Source organism: Crocodylus siamensis, chromosome 2, assembly GCF_052110815.1.
Source record: "Crocodylus siamensis isolate JL-2025a chromosome 2, ASM5211081v1, whole genome shotgun sequence".
NCBI lineage: Eukaryota > Metazoa > Chordata > Crocodylia > Crocodylidae > Crocodylus > Crocodylus siamensis.
The window spans coordinates 98,604,322-98,628,789 of record NC_143396.1 but is presented as its reverse complement, the minus strand read 5'-3'; the positions used below and the strand labels follow the sequence as shown (position 1 = coordinate 98,628,789).

General features: G+C 44.5%; 1 protein-coding gene across 4 annotated transcripts in view; it reads right to left on the bottom strand.

Annotated features, from left to right (window-relative positions):
* INPP4B (inositol polyphosphate-4-phosphatase type II B) overlaps positions 1-24,468 on the bottom strand; it is a 613,602-nt gene that overhangs the window by 548,126 nt on the left and 41,008 nt on the right. For 3 of the 4 annotated variants that reach the window (XM_090036465.1, XM_090036466.1, XM_090036467.1), the window contains one exon: positions 2,107-2,171. The gene's annotated coding sequence lies outside the window, so the exon portion shown is untranslated. Of the gene's footprint in view, positions 1-2,106; positions 2,172-24,468 lie in introns of those variants that run through there. The other variant, XM_090036464.1, reaches the window with a different exon arrangement.

Below are 24,468 nucleotides of genomic sequence, written 5' to 3'. Positions count from 1 at the left end.
CCAACTTCTAGCCTTTGTTTCTTATCCCTTTCACCATTAGATTACAGAGCTCATTAATACCAGCTGTATCATCCCCATGAATGTACTCAGACACTAATCAAGTCTCCACACAATCTTCTTTTTGACAAGATCACCAGATTGGCTCTTTAAGTCTCTCCATATAAGGCATTTTTCTAGCTCTTGAATCATTTTTGTGGCTCTTTTCTGCAGCCTTTCCAGTTTTTCAATGCTCTTTTAAAATGGGAATACCAGAATAATAGGTCTCATTTTAATTGCAGTCTTCCCAACAAGATAGAGCAGTACTTCTTGTCAGTTGTTCCTACTCACTGTTTGCCTGTTACACATTCAAGGATGGCACTGGACTTTTGTCATAATACTGCACCAAGAGCTATCAATGGATTGCTTTTCCACTGTGATCCCTAAACCTTCTTCCAAAGTCACTGTTGTCCAAGACAGTCATTCTGTAGGTACAACACAAATTCTTTATTTCTTTTTATCTAGCTACATTAAAAACATGTTTGGCCTGAAATGACTTACCAAGCAGCACAGATCAATCCATAATATTTGCATTATCTACCCTTCTACAACTCTGGGTCATCTGCAAATTTTGATTCAGCAACAGTTTTATATTTACTTCCAAATCACTAGAGCCATTAAGGGGACTCAGACTTAGTACTGAATTGTGCAGAACCCCACAATGGATATGACAAGTGGAAGATTATTAGAGTTGTATGCTTAAGTTCTCTAAGAGTTGCATTTTTACTGAACACACTCTGTCCCAGGGCTGTACAGTTTGAACAGGACTCTCCTTGCAATTTCTTCTGTAGATGCCAGGAGTCACTGTAAAACCAAGCTTTGGAAATGAAAAAGGACCTGTCTCCACCTTCTACAAAGTGTTCTCCTAGCTGGCATTCAAGCATCATGAAGAAGTTAAGACCATAGAAGACTGAAAGGCAAAGGATAGTTTTAAACTCTCATACTAGAAACAGTTTCTATAAACTATGCTGCCTGTATATAATAGGAGAAGGTATGAGAGAGAGGCATGGACTTGGCATGAATATGATATAACCTACATAAAATCTACTTGTCATTTCACTGTCCAGAAATAATGTAACCAAACCAAAAACTCTTGCCAATAAAACCTTTATGCCACGCTACATTACCTTGTCTGCATACATATAAATCTTCCATGTGTATGTTTGCAAGAACTGTTGTTCATTGTATATGAACATTTATAATTATATTTAAAAAATCCACTTTGCCATGCTGAAAATCTTTCAAAATAGAATATAAAATCTGTCAAACTGCTATCATTTCCATTCAACCACTGGCCCATGCAGTACAAAAATACTCCAGGAACTGGCTATGAAACACTTGCAGTTAATGACAGGTGATTTCAAATTTCATACTCATTTCCTTCAGTTCTTTAGGATTTCATGCACTTCTGCATTTTCAGCCACCTGCATAAACTATAGGCCTAATATAAAACAAAAAGCAAGAAAACAAGCTATTCCACATATAGCGCTTTTTTCTTCCTCATACCAATTGCCTTTCACTACCATTAAATTCAATGGGCATGAGAACACTCAGTGACTCTCAGGAGACCTTCATGATCTGGCAGGGTCAGACCTTAGTTCAAGGGATCTGGATATATATTTGCCCTTTAGATCAGAGGGACCTGCTTATGTGGAGAGAGAAAAAATAACTCCCTATCTCACATCAGGTTCAGTGACATAGGGGCATTGAGTATTGGGTCTGAAATTGCACTCTGATAAGTACAAACATTGTATTTCAGGGTGAAATTCTGCCTTCAGTTATACCATTAAAGTCAATATTGTTACTCCAGAGTATGCAATACAAGCAGAATCTGGCCCAAAGTAATCACATGCAAGTCAGCTAATGAACGCTGTTGATGGAGAATACCTGATATTATAAAAGTAAATGAGATTCTCCCCCCCTCCCACATATACCACGCTAAAAATAGAGTAATTTTTTTTCTCTAAAACAAATGTCAGTAACTACCATGAAGAAAAGATTACTTAAAATTAGGAAGATTACACCAAAATGCAAGGGGGGGGGGAAATTAGTAAAAAAAAAAAGAATTACCTCGGTCTTATTTTTCATTAGAAAAAGCAGATTTCCTTTCAGACGGCACCATCTCTCTCTCGGTTCTATATGCAAAGAAGTGAGAGATTAATAAAAACAACCTTTTGTCTTCGCACATTAAATGCTTCTTAAAGAAGATGCATTAGTAATAAAGGTCAAAGAAGAAATCTTAAAAAAAAAAAAGACTTCATTCAGTAGTTGGCTATGTACAACATGCTGTTAAATGCCAGGTAACATCCCAGAAGGTTTCTTCTACCCCGCAGCTGACAGAATTGGTGACTGCAGCATATATTCAGCTATGTTTTCTTTGCTTCTCTCCCTTTCTTCACATGGGAGCAGAAACTGGCACTTTAGCATGGAACAGCTTTTGGTTCCATCATTTCAACAGATAAATCTTATTGGGACATAATATTTACTATTTTACTTGGATTATGACAAATTCAACTCATCTGAATTTACAAATCATCTGAAAACACAAATGAGAACTAAAATATTTATAGAAGCTTTCTAGTTTTGCTACTTTACCATTCCTTGACAGAAAAATGAACAGTGTTACAGTGCATGATTTCTGTATACTCAAACTCTTTTAAAGAGAGGAAAAATGTCAGAGATTAACTTTCCAAAAATAATCTTTATTCAAAAGAGATGCATGTTACTAAACTCATCTGTATTTTAAAATGCAGCCTGATATATTGAGTTACCTTCCTACAATTAAATCTTTATTGACAAAAACAGGCTACGAAGATACAACAAACTCAAAACAAAAAACAAAAAACCCCCAAAAAACCCACAAGTCTGGAAGGGACATAAAACCTTCGGTTTCAGGAAACAGCCCTTACCAAATTAGAAGCTGATTTAAGAAAACCTGTGCCTTCTGGGTAGGTTACTCTATGGGATTCTTCTATGGGATCATTACACCTTTTCAGAAGTAGCCACTAAAGATAGGATATTTGATTAGGTGGATTGCTTACAAGTTCTAACGAGAACATTTCTTTGTCCTGATAATTTTACTGAAGTCAATTAAACTAGGCTTCAAAAATAATTTTGGCTACAGACTACTGGAAAGTGAGAAGCTTGCCTTTGTCAGCAATGGGTGTAATGATATCACATTCTTTAAATAACTTAGATTCTTAGTCCATAAGTATAGGATAATACCCCTGAAGTACAAAGTTCAATACAATGTGGAATGGAACAGAATGAAGAAACGCGGTATTGTTACTTGAAGTCTGCAGACAGCTCCGGTACCTCTAGTGTTATATTTCACTCTAAAGCATTGGACAAGCATTTTATCAGTTTGAGTTCTACCTCTAGCCTGAAGTAAAACAGAGAAGAAAAGAATCAAACCAGTTGAATGTTGCTGCTGATCCTGGAAAAAGGTCTTTGCAGCAGCAGCACTGAATTAATTCATTGGAATAGAAAAATCTAATGAAATGTCAGGCTTGAAGAGACAGGCTGCCTTCAGATGCAACAAGCATTTACTATCCACAGTCTGGTACAAGAAATGGTACCCATGGGCAGAATCCAGAGACCACAGCAAAGTTTAGTTTCTGTATTTCTCACTAGTGCACTGTCTGCAGGGGGAGCCTCCTCACTCAGTCTCAGCTTGTCAGCCAAGAAAATCAGGCTTGTTCCTGTGGTTGGTGAACATCTGCACCTCTTGTCTTCAATCAAACACACACACACACGTTCTTACAGGGCAAGTGGGGGGGGAAAAAAGCGTATTCTCTATTGTGGGAATTATTGCATTAGGAATGATTTCACAGCTAAACAGGAGTGATTTTTTAACAACAGCCTAGGGAACAGACATTTATTTAAGCTTACTGGAAATTGAGATATATTAAAGCACATTACCATGCAAGGCAACAGAAACCTGTATGGGAGAGGGTAGGAGGACACTGGGCTACAAAAGTCTGCTGAAACAGGAAACGCTTTTAACTTTTTTGTGAAACTGGAATTCTAGAAGTTCCTGATCATGAGTGGCAACTAAAAGTCATTACAATGCAGATCAGTATTTTCCCCAGAAAAATCATTTATTGGGCAAGCCTCAACAATTAAAAGCCATATGTTATATCACACATTCACACACCCATCCACCATAATGGCATACTTTATAAGAGCTGCTAGGTAAGTTAACTTAGCTACTGAAAATGTAGTTGAAAGAAGTCATTGGACAAAAAGCAAGAATAATTGGAGGACTGGACCAAAACAAATCTCATAAGGTTCAACAAGGACAAGTGCAAAGTCCTGCACTTAGGATTGAACAATCCCATGCACCAGTACAGGCTGGGGGCTGACTGGCTGGGCAGCAGCTCTGGAGAAAAGGACCTGGGAGTTATAGTGGACAAGCAGTTGAATATGAACCAACAGTGTGCCCTTGTTGTTGCCGAGATTGCTAATGGCATACTGGGCTGCATTAATAACAGTGTTGCCCGCAGATTGAGGAAAGTAATTATTCCCCTCTATTTGGCATTGGTGAGGCCACATCTGAAGAACTGTGTCCAGTTTTGGGCCCCCCCACTACAGAAAAGATGTGGACAAATTGGAGAGTCCAATGGAGGACAACAAAAATGGTTAGGGAGGTAGGGCACATGACTTCTGAGGAGAGGCCAAGGGAACTGGGTTTTAGTTCGGAGGAGAGAAGACTGGTGGGATTTAATAACAGTCTTCAATTATCTGATTTGTGGTTCCAGAGAAGACAGAGTTAGACAAGGGGTGGGCAATTATTTCAGCTGGAGGGCCACTTAATGAGTTCTGCTGCAATGTCAAGGGTCACATTCATCTTTTCCCCCCTCTCACCTTCTCTCCCTCTGTCCATCTCTCCCTCCCTGTCCATGTCTCTGTCCCTCTATTCCTCTGTCTGTCTCTCGCTCTGTCTTCCCTCCTCCCCTCCCTCCAGAACCCAACTGAAGCTGTAGTTCACTAAGAGCCTCAAGGCCCAGCTATGGACCCAGGCTGGGTGGGCAGCTGCATCAGTTTCAGCCAGGTTCTGGAAGGAGGGAGTGAGAGACAGAGGGGCAAGAAGAGAAAGAGAAGCTGCCACCCACCTACAGCAGCTCCTCCCTGGGTCCACAGTTGATGCCCCTGGCAGGCAGCTGGGTCAGGGCTCTGGGCAGGAGCTTCCACCACACTGGAAGGGTGGTGGATTAGCTGTGGACACCTCTGGCAGGTTCTGCATCCAGGCTCCTGAATCTGCCCACTGCATCCACAGCTGACACTGCTGCCGACCCACTGTGGGGGAAGCCCTGCCCAGGTCCTCAGCTGATGTCCGATGCCGCTGAGCCAAAGCAGTCCCCAACACTTGCCCAGTACCCCGCAGCAGCTGGAGCCACTGGCCACCCGTAGGCCAGATCCACTGACTTGGTGGCTATCCACTTGCAGACTGGATTAAATCTGTTGGTGGACTAGATCTGGCCTGCAAGCTGGATTTTGACCACCCCTGAGCTAGACTGTTCTCAGTGGTGGTGGATAACAGAACAAGCAAGGGAAGTTTAGGTTAGATATCAGGAAAAAAAAAAACAGGGTGGGGGGGATAGTGAAATCACTGGAACGGGCTACCCAGAGAGGTTGTGGAATCTCCATCCTTGTAGGTTTTTAAGACCCAAGCAGACAATGCTTTGGCTCAGATGATATAGTCAGGGATGTTCCACTATTGACCAGGCGGTTGGATTAGATGACCTCCTGAGGTCCCTTCAAACCCTCATTTTCATTTAAAAAGGTATACAGCACCACTCAAGCGTTAGCACTGAAGAAAACCAAAAAGCCCACTGATAAATGTTTGATTAGTGAAACTGAAAGCAGCAGCCAAACATGTGCATCAATAAAAGATAATTTCACATACAAGGAACTTTTACTTATTAATTTTTTTATACAAACTATTTTTACCTATTAAAGTTCCATCCCCAACCACTCTGCAAGTCTTCAATTTTCCTTCCTTATCAAAACAAGCTTATGGCCTTCTAGCCAGTGAAGCCAGAGCTTTGGCACTGAACCTCATTGGATTACAAGTGAAGAGTGAGGAGGAGGAGTAAAGGATGGAGGAAAATAATTATGATGGTAACAAATTGTTGAAGCAAAATCTAAAAAACAGCAAACATCAAGGTCAATTGAAATATTAGAAAAGAAAAGAAAAGAAAGGAAAAGAAAAGAAAAAAAGAAAAAAGGAGATGCTGCTATATATTGTGATGCTAAACAGAATCTCACGTGCTTGCTATATATACAGTTCATATTCTTTCAAAATATGAAAGTGTCACAATTAACATGAAAAATCAGTGGAAGGTTACATTACTATCTTTCTATTAATAAAAGTTGATAGCAGCATCTGTATTAACTTTTAGTACATCCCCTCCCCAAGCTTATATAGGAAAATGATTTTTATGCTGTACTTCCATGCATAATTTTACAATTCCAACCACTTATCTATGGAATAAACTAAAATATTCAAGCTTGCATTCATGTAAATACATAAAAAGACAAAGAATCCCATCTCCAAAGCCATTCACATCCTCATTTGAGTAGCATTATTAACTAATGAAAACTTTACTAAATATTATTATTTGGGTTGCTGCGATATGATCTCTGTTACTGAATTCCTTGTGTGGGAAAAACAATGTGTCAAAACACCCCGGTCTTATCTTCCTTGGACATTTCTTGCAATGTTTTCAGAGAATTATACATTCAAACAATAAAACAAAAGTTCTGAATATGCAGTTCAAACAAACTAATTCTATTTTAAGGATAATATCTGTTAGTGGAGAGGTGGGCATTATGGATGAAAAATATTTCATTATTGGAGTAATGCTGCATAAAATGTAATTTCTCTCTTTGGATCAGGACTGAGTCATGCTAGAACAACATAGGAACAAAAAGTTTAAAATAGGTATCTCTTATTGCTCAGGAAGTAAACTATGTTTTATAAATCAAATGGTAACATTAACAGATAAAATCCTACCTTCAAAGATTCTTCCTTATAGCACATCTTTTATTATTGTTATATATATTCAAGAAATTCAGGTTTCTCAGATGGGTTTTGGTGTGTCTGCATGTTCAAAAGGCAATGGATAAGCCAACTACAGAAGAAAGATTTTTGCTGCTAAACAACAAGCCCCTACAACCACCCTTTTTTCCCCCCTCAAAATGAAGGTAATGGCATCATCAGAAAATAAATTACTGTGTTTACTTGAATCTAAGACGAGGCTTTGTTCCCGCATTTAACATGTGGGAGTATCGTCTTGGATTTGAGTAGAAGTGGGGCAGGGGAGAGGGCAGGCAGCTGTTGCAGCTCAACTCTGGCCCCAGCCAGGGTCAGGGCTGTAGCCACAGCCACAGCCATCTACCACACTCCATTAGCAGCCCCCACAGCCTCCTGTACCCTCACCTGCCCCACTTCCACCACATCTGCTCCCTGTACCACCACTCACCTTCCAAAGCTCTGGCCCCACACTGGCCCAAGGTATGGAGCACATGGTCACTCCAGCCTCTGCCCAGCCAAACAGCAGTAGTAGAGGTGGCAACAGCTGCAGGGCTGCGGCCAGAGCCGCAGCAACCACTGCTGCCAGGCTGGGGGAGGCCGGGCTAAAGCAACCATGTGCTCTGTACCCCAAGCCACAGTGAGCCCAGAGCTGGAGCCATGGAGGATAGGCGACAGTGAGGGAGCAGGCAGGTGGCAGCAGGAGCCAGGGCATAGGTATGGCAGGACAGGTAAGTGGGGAGAAGGGTGCCTAAGTAGCACTTTTCCTACTAGTAACAATACATACAGTAAAACCAACCTAATTGCAAAACTAGTATTCAGAAGAGGATTCCATGAAATACTCCACATTTCTTAGCAAAATCCAAAAAGAGTCTTGAATATTCTTATAAAATTGCAGAAATAATCTTTAGGCAGAAGATGAGAAACTTGAGTCTTTAAAGAGTGCACACATATGAATAATCCTATGTATGAAAAATTATTAATGTACCAAATGGGTGCATCCACACATGCAAGCACATGCGCTTGCATTAGCTCAAATAGAAGCAGTGCAAATCTGAGCCTGGGCTTTTTGCTTCCACGCACGTGCTCAGACATGCACTTTGCTGTGGAGCAAATTGTGCCACTTGGGGAAAAATAACCGTGCCTGGCTCCTCCTGGATCTTCACCCAGGGGGAGCTAGAGCCCGGGGCCAGCACCTGTGCTGTCCCCAGCAATATAAAAAGCTACCCTGTCCTGGCCCCAGCAATATAAAAGGCCACCCTGGCAAAGCTATCACCCGGAAGATGTTCCAGATATGGTGGCCTGCTTTGAACTGTCAAAGCATGTCCCCCTGGCCCCTTTGTCCAGAAGGTCAGCCACAGCCAGATAGGTCCAAGGTACCAGCTCTGAGCAGGCAGGGTCCTGCCACTGGCCTCCCTAGCAGGAATTCTGGTGTTCCCTATTGGAAAACTGAAAAATCCCTAATAAAAAAAATCCCAAAGTCACTCTGTAAAATACCCCAAAGCCATGTACCTCCACAAGCAAAACAAAAGACCACTATAAAGACAGAGAGCAAAGCAGAGACAGTGATCAGTTGGACAATGTTTGATTGATATATCTTACAGTGTTAAAGCAAGTCTCATCATAATAATAAAGTGAACTCTAAATACATGTTTCATGAATTCATGAATACATGAATACATGATTTGCTGCATTCCCACAGGGCAATGGCCCCCAACAGGGGATTCAGCCCCCCCAACAGGGGCTTCGGCCCCCACACAAGGGGTACTGCCCCCCCCAACAGGGTGTACAGGCACCCCAACTGGGGCCAAATGGCCCCCACAGGGGCTACCACCCCCCTTTCAAGGCCTACATACCCCACCCCAGCCTCCAATTGCTGCCCCACCTGGCCCCATCCCCCACCAGTTGCTGCAGCCCCAATGGCTGCCCCACACAGCCTCACCCCCCCAACTTGCACCCCCAGGCACCCATGGCTACCCCCACAACCCCAGGCACCATCACTTAAAAAAACCAAACCACAAAAAAAAACAGAAAAAAGAGGGAAAAAAGCCTCCGTTTACCTCAGAAGCGGGGGGGGGGGGGGGCCTCCTGGCAGAGCCCCGCCCAGGCAGCACAGGGCAGCTGGGGGGGGTAGCAGGGCCTGGGCTGGGGTCACTGGGGCTGTCACCCTGCCCTGCTTTGTATGGATGGGGTCCCAGGCAGCAAGATGCAGCCAGACTGCAGGTAAGTGCTGGTGGAGGTTTTTTTAAAACTATGGCATGGGGGGCAGGGATCGGGGGCTGGCGGGGGGAGGGGCCAACCCCAGCAGGAGTTGGGGTTTCTGGTGGGGGAGGGGCCAGCTGCAGCAGTGGTCAGGGGCCTCAGGGGGGCTGGAAGAGGACTGGGGGAGTGGGTGGAGCCATCGGGGGTCCCCCCCATGCTCCCCTCCCCCCTCCTCCAGCCCTCCCCAACCCCTTACTCACCAGCACCAGCACCAGCACCAGAGCCCTGGTGCTAAAACATGCAGCCTGGCTGGCCGCATGTTTCAGCACCAGGGCGAGGACCAACCACAGAGACACTCTGGGAGCCAGAGCGTTTCCATGGAGTACCCAGCCTCCAGTTGCCTCAGGGCATGGTCAGGGACTGTGCCCTGGCCCGCTTTTTTAAACATAGATTTTTTTAGATCTGATTTTCTCCCTGCACACGTGCCTGTTGCCCCACCTCACCTCAAAGGGGACCCGGACATCTGCTGGGAGGAACAGTCAGCCAGGACGGACCACTCCAGGAGGTTCCTGGCCAAGATACAGGACCTCCACTTAATTCAGGAGGTGCACAGTCCCACCAGAGGAAATGCCCTGTTGGACCTGGTCCTGGCCACAGGCGATGACCTGGTAAGGGGCCCCCAGGTTCTTGATCACCTGGGCGATAGCAATCATTGCTCGCTGGAATTCACCATCCAGTGCAAGGTGTCAAGGGCCTGCAGCAAGACGTTAGCCCTAGACTTTAGGAGGGCCAACTTCAACAAGTTGAGACTAGTGGGAGAGGCACTGGGGTCCTTGAGGGCAGGGGAACTCAGTGTCCAGGACGAGTGGTTGTTCCTTAAGGAAACACTACTTGGGGCCCAAGGGGTGTTCACCCCAACAAGAAGCAAGGGGGGCAAGAGTGCCCGAAAGCCCGCCTGGCTCACCAAGGGTGTCCGGGAATGCCTGCTTGCCAAAAAGGCGGCGTACACCTGGTGGAAGGAGGGTGCTGTCTCCAAAGAGGAGTATACCTCCTCTGCTCAGGCCTGTAGGGGGGCTGTCAGGAAAGCTAAGGTGGACACAGAGCTGGGACTAGCATCCAAGATCAAGGATAAAAAGTCCTTTTTCAAATGTATAGGGAGGATGAAGAAGGCACTGGGTAATGTGGGGCCCCTGCAAAATATGCTGGGCAATCTGGTGGTTGCCCCAAAGGAGAAAGTGGACCTCTTTAACCAATTCTTCACCTCCGTTTTCTTGCACAGGGACCAGGACTTCCCCGCTGTGATACATGACAGACTCGAGGGGAACACCTCCAGACCTCCAGGTTGGGGAGGACCGGGTTAGAGAGCTTCTGGAGAGCTGTATGTTTTCAAGTCGGCGGTCCAGATGCTCCCCACCCCAGGGTGTTGAGGGAGCTAGCTGGGGTTATTGCAGGGCCCTTGGCACAGCTTTACGAGCGCTCCAGGTGCTCTGGCCAGGTGCCAGATGATTGGAAGATAGCAAACGTGGTCCCCATCTTCAAAAAAGGGAAGAGAGAGGACCTGGGCAACTATAGGCCCGTCAGTCTTACCTCAATCCCAGGGAACCTCTTTGAGAAAATCCTCAAGGAGCACATCTGTGATGGGCCGGCTTCAGACCAACCTGACTGCCTTTTATGATCAGGTCACAAAGGCAATGGATGCAGGTGTCACCGTGGATGTAGTCTTTCTAGACCTCAGCAAGGCCTTTGACACCGTCTCCCAGGCCATCCTCATGAAAAAACTAGACGACTGTGGCATTGATGCCTACGTAGTCAGATGGATTGCATATTGGCTCAAGGGTCGCACTCAGAAGGTGGTGGTGGACAGGCCATATTCAAACTGGGGGAAGTGGGCAGCGGAGTCCCCCAGGGCTCGGTCCTTCGGCCTGCATTGTTCAAGTTCTTCATCAGCGATTTGGATAACGGGGTGAAAAGCAGCCTGTTTAAATTTGCTGATGATACCAAAATTTGGGGTGAGGTGAGCACGCTAGCAGGGAGGGAAAGATTGCAACAAGATCTGGATAGGTTACAGGGGTGGGCTAACATAAACAGGATGCGTTTCAATACTGACAAGTGCAGGGTGCTGCACTTGGGCAGTAGAAACCAGCAGCACACTTATAGAATGGAAAACTCCCTTCCTGAGAGCACGGAGGCAGAAAGGGATCTTGGAGTCATTACCAACTCCAAGATGAACATGGGCTGACAATGCGAGGTCACGGTTGGCAGGGCTAACCAGACCTTGTCATGCATCCACAGGTGCATCTCAAGTAGAGCCAGGGAGGTGATCCTCCCCCTCTATGCAACGCTGGTCAGGCCACAGCTGGAGTACTGCATCCAGTTCTGTACGCCCCACTTCAGAAGGGATGTGGACAACATTAAAAGGGTCCAGAGGAGGGCCACCCGCATGATCCGGGGACAACAGGGCAGACCTTACAATGAAAGACTGCAGGACCTAAACCTGTTCAGCCTTCACAAGAGAAGGCTGAAGGGGGGACCTGGTGATTCCTATAAACCCACTGGGGGGGACCAGAAGAGTTTGGGAGAGACACTGTTTCCCCTAGTGCCCCCTGGCATAACAAGGAATAACGGACACAAGTTATTGGAGAGTAGGTTTAGATTAGACATCCGCAAGAACTACTTCACAGTTAGGGCAGCTAGGAGCTGGAACCAACTTCCAAGGGAGGTGGTGCTGCCTCCTACCCTGGGGGTCTTTAAGAAAAGGGTTGATGCCTACCTGGCTGGACTCGTTTGAGTCCAGTTTTTCTCCCGCCCAGGCGGGGGGTAAGACCTGAAGATCTACAAGGTCCCTTCCAACCCTACTTGTATGATTCTGTGATTCTATGGTAAGAGACACGTGCGCGCTTGTGTGGATGCGCCCAGTGGTTTGAAATATTGAGACTTAAATGTTTTCTACTGTATCATGACAATTGTTTTCCTGAATTTCAAAATCTGCAGCATTTATTCCTCAACTTTTTCTGTCCCTTTCATCTCCACTGACACTATGCAGGTGCAGAAATTTGCCCCCATTTTGCAATATGGGGGCACGTACAGACATTACACTTTTACCAGTATAAGCAATTAGAAACTGCTCTGCACCTGCAACAGTGCAGAAGTTCAGCACACAGACTAGTTTTAAAATGGCAGAACCCAGTCTAAGCTTTGCCACCCCCCTCCCTCCCAGACGGCAAATAAGTGTTCTGTTCACTACTACTCTAAACTATGCTACTTACAGAAAACTGTGTAACTTTGATTCCACCTCAGGCTTTCTGAATGTCTGTACCTAGCCTTAAGGATCACAACTGTATGATTTCTATAATGGCTACTATCACATGGTATACAAAGAAGACGACATTACACTAAATAATAGTCCAACCCTAAAAAAGATTTTTGAGAGATGAAAGTTCAATGCGGAAGAAAAAAAAACATGCAGATGCTCTCTGAGCTGAATAATTTCCAGAAAATTAATGACAATCTATGAAAGGACTAGCTTGGCCTGTGCCACATAGCCAGCAGTGGCGACAGAAAATATTATTTGGGGGGCGGGCCATGCAGGGCAGCGTGGGGCCGCCCTTCCCTCCTGCAGGGCCAATGCGCAATAGGGGCACTGGGTGCAGCACTGCAGGGGCAGGGTGCGTCAGTGGTGCTGAAGCAGCGGAGCTGCATTTGGTAGGGCTAAGCCCCATTAGCCCTAGCCTTCCACTGTCTATGCACATGGCTAAACAGGGAGTTTTGGTTTGGAATGTTTGGTACCCATTTTGTTTCATCAACTGTATTGGATAGATGAAAGAGTTTAGGGGAAGAGAATGTTTTTTTCTATATTAAAAGCTCAGCAGTAGGATTTGTATAGCTGCTGCTAATTGGTCATACAAACAGGCTCCCTGCCTGCTTTGTTTTGTAGCTCTTTATTTTTGGACAGTTCTGTCAAGTGTGACCTCACTGAGGTCACAAAGTGCAAGGAAATTACAATTCCCTTTGTATACTTCAGCACTCCTTCATCTTTCTTAAAAATATGTGTATTTTTTTAAAACATTACATCTGTGACCTAAATCTGTAGCTGATGAATTCCAGCCCATCTTCTGCAATTCATATGCTTATGCCCTTACTGCCATCTTCTACTGTGTGCTAGACTGCATGTGTAAAGGAAAGTCTGGCCCCCAGGCAGCTTGTCCTTGAATTAGAGAGCTATTAAAAACCACCAGCGAATTTAATTAACCTTAACAGTGTAGCCAGATGTGAGACTCTTGGCCACCCCCTGCTGGGTGTGCCAATGACTCTTACAAGCTACACTGAAGACAAAAGTACAATATAGGTGGCAGTTCAGACGTAAGTTCAGAATGAAAGAGACCTAGAAATGAGATATGGTGTGTTCTAAAAGTACTGGCAACCCCCACTTAGTGCTCTTAATTGGTTCCTGAAAAACTGAGTGTTAAGTGAAACCGAAACTATTTGACGATCGAAGATGGCAACCGCAATTGTTTTTAATGACCCAAGATGGCAAGTGTGAGCGTTATAATGAAACTCACTGAGTGCTAAGTGAAATAAGGTATCAATTTAAAATGAGTGCTATAGCAAAATAGTGCTAAGCGAAACAGTGTTAAGAGGGGGTTGCCTGTAGTTTGTAATACTCTTTCTAATAAGGGACCAGAAAAAAAGATTTAGCAGAAGGGAAAGTGCAAGAAGAACCTGAACTCCTTGGAAGAGCACCAACACCCAAAGAACTTCAGGAGGAGTACACCAAACATGGAGGGATTGTACAAGATGTTCATTATTTTCCACAAATTTCTGTGCTTTACCTATCAGGAAAGCATAAACGGTTCAAAAATTCCTTTACTAAGTCTTTTAACTTTACATTATCCCATACAGAAGCTAGTGGAGAAACCAGAGTGAGAGAAGAAACCAGAGGGGCCCTCTGGCTTTGGGACATCCCACATCCCAAAGGGAAGCACTGCTTTGGGGTCTGTTCCCCAGGACTTTAATCAGAGAGTCCTGGGGAATACCCAAACCCAGTCACTGAGATCCAGCTTGGTTGTAATACAGCAACTTGGTAACCTTCTGGTCAGAGCTGGGACACAACTAAAGAAAAAAAAATGACAGAAAATGTCCCTCATTGCTGTGCTGGTGGTTCTCTCGTAACAGGCAGGGAGAATTTTTTGGCTTAATGAACCCCTCCCCTTTTCCCTCATGAAGCCAGTATCTTCCAAATTACACTGCTGGTTGGGGGATGGGGGAAGGGACACTGCCACATTGAAAATGCATCCCTAAAGTTTTTCATCTTTCTGCAACCATCAGTTGTATGTAGATCAGACAAATCAGTTCCCTTCTAAATAAGCAAAAAAATAACTTTTTACATTAGGAGCCATTTTGTATAGTTCTTAGTCTTTGGAAGCCAAAGGGAATCCAGTTTATTCACTCATTCAGCTTTTACAACTGCTTTCTGCAGACATGAAGTTGTTTTGAAATTATAAGAAAGCGATTCAAATAAACAAGAACTTTGAGCCATTCTAACTGTTAGAGGTTATGAATGTAGATTCACCAACATGATAAACAGAATGCAAAGGGAACAAAAAAGCAAGTATTTTTAGCCACTAATATATCTTTCGTATTAGAATTACAAACAAATAAAAAGCCTTCTTTATTCTCCTTTAATTGCAATGATCAAAAACAACACCTTGATCCTGTTCATAAGTGCTAGAATGAGAAATCAAAACAAGCAGTAAGTGCAAGCGCTATTATTCACTTACTAAAATGGTTCTAAGTCAGCATCATTTAGCCTTATCTAAATAGGCCTCTGCAAATAAGACTCCTACAAAAAACAATTCCACAAAATAGTTTATAGCTGATCACCAACTCATATCTTCCTAAAAGAATCAGAAAAACTAATGAACAGTACTTTGTTAGATTAGGATAACTGCCAACTAGTAATAGTTTAAAAGTAGCAACTCAAAGCAATGGCTGCAGGGAGGTCAGGGGCAGCAGTATCAAAAACTGCCATTGCCTCCACGACCACTTGCACAGCATTTAGAACAACACTTTGATCATTTTCCTTTCAAGCTCCAAATTTTCTAGGATACATTTTTAAATGTTAGTCAGCACAAAAGAACTAAGATCATAACATTTCGTAGCTTTTATTCATATTGCATTTAAATTCCAAATATTTAAATAATAATACTCAAATCACTGCAAATCTGTTTTTGAAAGTACAGGGCTTTTGATTGTACAGACTCTAAGCCCTTAAATAAGATCAGTAAAATTGTATGTCATCATCCTTACTGACAATCTTTTCCAATGTATAAATGTTTTACTTAATTCTAGAATCCCTCAGAGACCTCGTCAAAAGTTTTTATTCTCATTCATTTCCTCTTCCCTTCCTCCCACATTTGAAAAGGCACAATACTTTTAGTTATAAACACACCACATTATGCAGTTTTAGAATCTGAAATCTGGACACCCTGAACAGGAAAAAGAAACAAACAAACAAACAAACCAACAAACAAAACACTCTTTCAAAAGAAAAACCTCCATTAGAGACTTGGTAATTTTTATCGTCATGAACTCTTGTACTAAAACAGTTATTTGTTCCACTGTGATACATTGCTTGAAAAACAAAACAAAACAAACGCAAATGAGAAATTCTAAGTCAGTGGTCACCAACCAGCAGATCTCGATTCACCAGTAGATCTTGGAGCCAATCTGAGGCAGGGGTCGGGGGTGAGTGCCTGCATACATGCACCCCAGCCCAGCAGGTCAGTCCATGGGGACAGGAAAGGGTGGGTGCTAGATCAAGGCCCCCACGGTAAGGGAAAGTGCCACAGAGGCATGAGCAGGGGTAAGCTGAGTGGGGTCCCAGCCAGGTGGGATCTACCTGCTAGGCAAGTGCACCCCAAAATAATTTTTTATCCCTCTACCTCATCCCCCCCCACACCCTGCCTCCCCTCTCCCCAGACTTACCTGCTGGGCACATGCACAGTATGGGGTAGCAGGAAGAGACTGGGCTGCTCAATCTCATGCCTGGGGCCAGAGGAAAGAAGTGGAAGCCAAAAAAGTGAGAGAGGGGAGGCCCCTGGGGATCTTGACGGCCACAGCATCAGGAGTCATAGGGGGAAATAGCAGCCAGGCAGGAGCCCACGGGCAATGAAAATTTAATATATGGGCTATATGCAGCCCAGCCCACCAGCTGCCCATTGGACAGCTCTACTGTAAGGAAAGGGTCAGGTTTTGGTGCATAAATCAGATCCCTCCAAGTATTTTAATACTATTAAAGCCCAAGTCCGTCCATCCATAACACTTTATTTGTGCTCCAATTGGCTGACAAACAGTTAGAGTGTGAACAGGTGTTCAAACAGGAACTGGTTGTGGTGGAGTGCCGCCATGATGGTGGGGACACAGGGGATGGAGGAGGGGGCGAGGCCAGTACAGCCGACCTCTCATCCGTCCCCCACTCCCTGGAGGCAGGGGCAATGGAGTGAACAGAACAGGGGGCAAGGCCAGCAGCACTGACCTCACCCCCCTGCCGTGCTCCCTCCAGGTGGCAGTGATAGAGTGGAGGGGGGGGTTGGTTCCAAGCCTGCTCCTGCCATTCCCCCACCACCGCTGAGTTGGCCTGGGCCCACTGCTCCCCTCGCCACAGCAGACCAGCTTCTACCCACCCTCAGGCCAGGCCTCCCCTGCATCAGGCCCAGACCCACTCCTCCCCTCCCCTCGCTGTTCCAGCAGGGAGAGGGGAGGGGGGCCGAACCCCAAGCAGCAGGAGATGAAGGAGGAGTGGGCCCGGATGGGGGGTGGGGCATGAGGCACTATCCCCGCATGCTCTGCCCCCCAACATCATTCCTGACAGGCAACTGACTAGTTCTAATGATAACTAGGGACAACTCAGTGAGTCAGTTTCTAATTAGTGGTACAAATTGTAGCAATTCAGCCTTTAAAATTAATAAGGAAAAATTGCCTTCCAACATTTATTAAAGGAAAGCTGTTGCAAGTTCCATCTAACGCAACCATATCTTCCCCTTCAAAATGTTTCCATTTTCTTTTTTGTTATCCTCAACTTTACCACCTTACATTTAACAGAGAAGAGAATTTGCCTTCATACAAAAGGCAGTCCATGTTACTCCAAGAACATGCATAGAACTAACTAATGAGCAACAAGAGGCATACACAAACCCCCCCAAAAATTCCACAACTCCCAAACTTAGGACATCAGCACTAAGGCGGCATGACCTTCTTCCCTGAGCGCTATATAACAGCTTACCTCATTAGCTTTTGATTTGGAAGGAAATTTTATAAAAAATAAAAAAGAGTTAACTTTTGAATTCCAGGACATTATTTACTTGGGTAATTAAAAATTCAAATAAAGTTTCTGAAAACAAGATCCTTAATACACATGGACTACTGAAAGGACACAAATACTGTTTTTCTAATTAAAAAGGTAATATCAGTTGAGACCATAACAACTGCTGAATGAATAAAAATGGAAAATACTTCAATGCCATTATATTAAAAAGTAATAAATCATTTTAACTGCACCATACATTATTAACAGGCAGTGAAGGTCTCAGTTTTAAAAGATGGTATGTTATCTGTGGGAGGCACACACTCAGGAAAGAGGAGAAACACAGCAGATTGCCTCAAAAATTGAACAACAAATAAAGCATAAAAATGTAAGTCACATCAAGTTATTGTTTTAACTGTCCATTTCTATAATAGCTGGCCATACGTTTCCTTGCCTACAGTGCACCCCCCCTCAACCAGAAAGAGGCTTGTGCTCCCCGGGACACCCATGACAGCAGCTGCTGCCCCTGCCAGGGTTGCTCCCCCTGTGCTGGTCCAGTGGCAGGAGTGGGGACATGGCCAGATGCCAGCTAGCATGGCCCCCTGAGGCAAGGGGGGCAGGGAGAGTGCTTATTCCCCTCCCCCCCCATCTCCCCTATTCCCCTGTGGAACACTAGCCAGAGTCTGCCTAGATGAGTGTGAGTGGTGGAGGTGGTGGCCAGGGTCTGACAGACCCCATCTACGGTACCCCAGCAGGAGAGGGGAGAAATAAGCCCCCTCCCTGCCCTCTTCACCTCAGGTGGCCATGCCGGGCTGGCATCTGGACATGCCCCTGCCTCAGCAGCAACTGAGAGGGGGAGTGGAGAAGGGGAGACACTGACATGGGCTGCTCCGCTTCAGCCAGACAGACCCCAGCATGCCACTGAGACACGGTAGTGAGGAATAAACACTGCTGTCCCCAATTCTTTGAGGCTGGTGCCAGGACTGGCCACACCTCTGCCACTAGAGTGATGAGGGGGGGGCAAAATTCCTGACAGGCTGCTGTGCCCCTGCCAAGCAGACCACAGCTGAGGTCCATGCTTGTGGGACAGGGGAAGGGGGGAGAAAAATAAACCCCTTCCCTGTCCTCTTCACTTTAGGGGACCATGTCTGCCAACATCTGGCCATTCCCCTACACTTGCTCTGGCTAGAGAGCAGAGGGGCAGGGTCATCCCTGCTCCACTGGAGAAGACAGCACAGCCTAGCCCAGCCCAGGGCTGCAGAGCATGCTGGGGGACTATAATTTAATTTAAACCATGAAGGGGTCTGGGACAGAATTCCATAAATTTGACCTCAATCAGTTAATCTGATATACTACATTCAACTAGGTTTATCTCAAACTGGTTTTGGCCATTTTGAAACTGATTTATGTGCACTGAACTTCTATTGCGTTACAGATTTAAACCATTTTGCGATCACTGAAAGCAGTTTGTGTGTAACTTCTGTCCCTAGTCTATGAAATATCAGTGTCTGCTGGATACTCAAAGCTCTAGAATTACTCTGTCTCCCCAGTGCTGACCTTTGCCTCTTTGCAGCTGCACAAAATCCCATTTTGAAGTAAATAACAAAAGCTTCCTTTTGCAGTCAGCTCTTTGGCCCTGCCACCTTCCCATGCAAGGAAGATGCTAGGGCTTAAATTGTACAACATGCTTTGCCCTCCAGGATAAAACAAAAATTGTTGCTCTTAAATGATGACTCACACCATTCGTTATTTCATGTTGTATGAAGTTTCATTAACTAGAAGTAATACAGAAATACCAGCAATACTGGATAAATCATTGCAACAGTTTTTATAATAAAGTGTAACAACCCCAGTAATAAATCCAGATCACAAATGCTAACTGGATTTCTGTATACAATACTTTAGTCTGTTATGGATAGACCCCCATTTTCTGCCATCACAAAGACAAACAGAAACAACCAACACATCTTGTGTGAATTTTTGCTAGTCCTTCCTGTGAACTACTACAGTAAGCTGAATTAACTAAAACATAGTTGTCCACTCTTTATTCCCAGACAAAAACTACACTAAAATGGATTTAAAAGGTTGAAAAATATATATATCAATGTTAAAATAAAACAAAAAATTGTATCATTACCTCCAAAACAATTCAAGATATTCTGAGTTAAATATAAACATGGTACAATACGGAAATGCACAGTTAGGCCAGGGACAGACATTCAAAATGCCTGAGACTGAATTGATTCAATCTTTGCAGGCTAATCTAATCTGGCTAGGTTAAATCACTTTGTAACTGCACAGACATCCCAGATATGCAGGCACATGCCTGCAGTGGCTCAGGCTAGAAGCTGGGGGGCACTAGAGCAGCCCCCCCACAGTACAGAGCTGAGGGGGAGCATAGCTAGGCTCCAGCAGGATGCTCTAATTAGCCCAGCAGGGAATTGATAACAATGTTTATCACCACATTAAGAAAATAGAGGGACATTACCAGCTATCTAATGATTCTGCCTGTTGATTCAGCAGGTACCATAGCCAGCATGTGGTCTGCTAGTTAATGCACAGACACCTGTCTGCAAGGCAGAGGGGAGGAGGGAACTCCTGCTTAGCAGCAAGGGAGGGAGAAAATAGCTCTTCTTAGACAGCTTTTTCCAATGAAAGACATTAAGCTACCTGCTGATTAGCTCCAAAAAGGCTGTCTGCCTGTTGTCTCCCACAGCATGGACCATAGCCAGCATGTGGTATGCTAGCTAATGCTGAGGCATCTGCATAAAGCAGAGGGGCAGGGGGGAATAATCCCTGCTTAGCTGCTGTGCCTGCAAGTCTCTGGTTGGAGCTGCAACCAGGGAGCAGAGGGGAGTGGCCAGCCCTGCTGTAGAACAAACAGAGAGCCCCACCCAGCCCAGAGAGCATACTGGGATGCTGGGGGAGTCTGATTTAACTTAAACCAGCAAGGGGTCTCGGACAGACATTGCATAAACCAGTTTTAGCCAAATCAGTTGTCTGATGCTACATTCAACCAGGTTTATCTCAAACCCATTTCAGCCATTTTCAAACTGGTTTATGTGCACTATCTGTTCTGTTACAGGTTTGAACCAGTTTCTGATCACTTAAACCAGTGTGTATGTAATGTTTGTCCCTAGCCTTAGTCAAGGACTTTGAATACCATATGGTGGTGATCCCATTCAATTATGGCAATATGGGTTACACCTGTAAGTGAAAAATTAACTCTTTTGCACTGTGCATTGACTAGTTGTTTGATCTTGTTCAACAGCCTACTCAGTGAAGTTCTAGACAACCCTGGAAAAGCTGTTTTGATGCGTGGTTACAGGCCCATCGGAGAGAACTATCAACTGTGAAAAGCTCTCAACTATCAGCCTATCCCCATGGAAAAACTGAACTTTTTACTTAGGGATTTGCTTGCCTGGTGTAGCAAACAGGAATAGAAAGGGTGCAGCTTCCCAGACAGAGTATGTGACACAGGAACAGAAACTTGTGAAGTGCTGCTTTGTGCAGGGCAGTGAGCCATCAGCACTCACAAGGGGGAAATTGCAAGAGACAGATGGCAGAAGGAATTCTCATCATACTGGAACATCAAAAAAAAAAAGTTTACAAAAAGGTGAGGACATGTCTCTGAACTTTGCTGTTTTCAAACAGAAGTCATGAGTTTAAAAAAGTTCTGTGATCAAGGAATGCAGGTTTAAAGGCATTTTTTAATTTCCTGCCCTATTGCTCCCAAAGAAGTTAAACATAATGACTCCTGGCCTAAGCTGTGTAAATTCTAGGCTTCAAAATAGGGTCACAATCTCAAGTACATTTTCATGAGCAACACAGATATTTTACTGGAAGAGCAGGGCTTGTACCAGAGGCTAGAAAGCCTGCTGTCCTACATGCAGCTCTGGGGCAGCTTATACATGCAATTTGTACAGAGTTTCAAAAAAGCCCAAGGTGGAATCAATCTAGATGACACAGTTTTCTGTAAATGACATAGTTTAGCCTGGTAGCAAACAGAACATGTTCACCCTTTGTTGGGGGTGGTTGGGAGGAGAGCAAGTCTTAAACTGGGTTCCACCATTTTTAAACTAGTCTGTATATGCCAAACTTCTGTTCTGTTATGGGTATACACAGGTTGTGTGTGAAAAACTTCCGTTCTGGTTATGCATATACACTGATTTCTGATCACTTGTACCAGTAAAAGTGTGATGTCTATACCTGACCCTGGAGTCTCAGATACAGATTTTGTGGCACAGGTTGACTGGATGGTTGCTTCCCATATCCAAAAGGGAGGAAAGGATGGAATCCTGGAAATCAAGTCCTTAGCTGAAGAGAATCCTTCACAAGACAGCTGATGGTCAAAAAGACTGACAGGAAAGTCAAGAGTCTGGCACCTCACATGGCTCAGCTTCCGGCTAAGAAAAGAGTCTGTTTAGTCATCCATCTGCACCTCTGTCCTGCTATAATACCAAGGCTCTATACACAAGTAAACCTCAGGCTCTAACTCAGGGCTGTCAAATATACAGCCAATAGAATAATGTTGTGGGCCCAGCAGCACTCCCAGAGCGGCTGGAAATTTAAGGAAGGAGCAAATGGAGGTAGTGGCCACTAACAAAATCTGGAGTCCGGAGCCCTGTAGAACATGTATGTCAGCATCAAGGGCTAGGGACAGACATTCCAAAAACCAGAGCCTGAATTGATTCAGTCTTTGCAGTTAGTCTAACCTGCCTAGATTAAACCAATTTGCAAGTGAATAGTTATTCACGAAATGCAGGCACATGCCTGCAGTGGCTCAGGCCAGGAACCAGGGGGCGCTAGAGCATACTTTCAGCTACAGAGAAACTGACCTGGTGGCGGGGAGGGGGCATGGCCAACCCCAGCAGTAGCTTGGAGTGAACTGGCCAGGGAGGAGATTTAATTCCCCCTTCCCTGTCTCACCGGCATGGACCCAAGCTGGAGCCTACTGGCTGCTCCCCCTTGCTGCTGCAGCGGCCTGGCCGGGGTGTGGCCAGATGCCAGCTGTTGTGACTGCCTGAGGCACAGGGGGCAGGAAGGAGGGTTATTCCCCCTTCTTCCCTGTTCCCCTTCTGGGGCCAGCTTCTGGCCAGGCCCCCACCCCTGCTTGCCCTTGCTCCATCTGGAGAGCAAGAGTTGGGCCAGCCCTGCTTTGCTGCAGCAGAGAGCACAGCCCAGCTCAGAGAGCATGCTGGGGGACTCTGGCTTACCTTAAACCAGGAGGGGGTCTGGGACAGAAGGAGTCGCATAAACCGGTTTCAGCTCAAACAGTTAAGTCTGATATACATTCAGCAAGGGTTCTCTCAAACTGGTTTTGGCCATTTTGAAACTAGTTTATGTGCACTAAGCATCTGTTCTGTTACAGGTTTAAATGAGTTTTTGATCACTTAAACCGGTTTATGTGCAACTTGGGGGACGGGGGGGGCAGGGAGGAAGAGGCGGCAAGGAGTACCAAGCCCATAGGGAAGATTGAATTTGACACTCCTGCCCTAATTGTTCTGATGGATATTACAAAGACCAGAAGGTACTCTGGGCACATAAGGCAAGTGAGTCATATTGCAGTGAACAAACACGTTAACTGGTGCATTTTACTCCTTCCTGAATTTATTTTCAAGCATATTAGTCAAACAGATACCTTCAAAGCTGCTGTTACCGTGACTGCCTTGCTGTCAGGATTTTTTTTTTTTTTTTAAACGTCAGACAGGGATCCAGAAAAGGATGCCTCTGAACAAAACAGGAGAAATCCTGCTAATAAATGGCTGCTGCTCTTGCCTATCACTGACTAATAACAAGGATGATGAATTTACAGGTTGCAACTTTAGCTATGCATACATACCCCTCACAGTAATATTTTACAGTAGCAGTCCACTCAGTTTGCTCATGCAGGTTATTACCAAAGCACCTATGACAGCAGTGTCTCAACATATCTCAATAGAGGAAAAAGTAAACCTGGAAAAAGACTCGAAGTCTCTTCTCTTCTTTTCTCAAAGAAATCAGGGAATTTGAGGAGCATCAAGTTTTCACTTCCCTTCTCTATGCTCTCCTCTCTGCGCAGCCACATACGTCGCTCTTTCCCTTTCTTTTGTTTACTTTTGGTCCTTTCAGGAAAAGATGAAGCAGCAAGTTGTACACTGTTTTTAGAAAGCTAAGAGGTTGTCTTTTGAGCATGTCTGGGTAACAAGGGTCAAGTCTTTAATGCACTGTCAAGAAAGACTACTTGCTTGTTCTTAAAACCTTCATACTGAGGTCACGACACTTTCAGAGTAAATTTGCTTGTTTAAAGATGTTAGTAGCAGAAAAAAAACAAAATTGAAAAAGTTTTTTCTTTTATTACTTTTTGCCATTTATGATTTATTTGGCTCTCTGCACTCTGCCAAGTCTGAACATGAATTTTGTTCAAACTTAGCAAAGTGCAAAATGCCAAACAACAAATGGTGAGAATTAATAAAATGAACAGTTTTCCAGTTGTTAAAGATGTTACTAGTAGCAGATAAAGGCTACTAATTATCTGTCATTGAGTAACAAAAACACTATAATACTTGGTTTGCAGATAGTGGCAGAAAGATTTAAACCCCAAGAAAAGAGAGGTACTACTTTTCTTTAAAGAAGTCCTTTTGTGAATTAAGGTTTTGTAAAAAAGAATTTAAACAAAAATAGCAGGGCTAGACTACTCAAAGTATATCAGCAGCTATCCTTGTGTCACACAATGTAAAACTGTATTCAGCCATTTTCAGCTGTCAACTGATTAAAGAGGTTTTGAAGATCACCAGACTGGAGAACTTTCCTACATTTTTATTAAGCTAAAGATGGATTTCAAAAACTTCATTCTCTAGCATCTCCACTGTTGGATCAGTTTCCATTACCTGAATGCTAATGACACAACTAA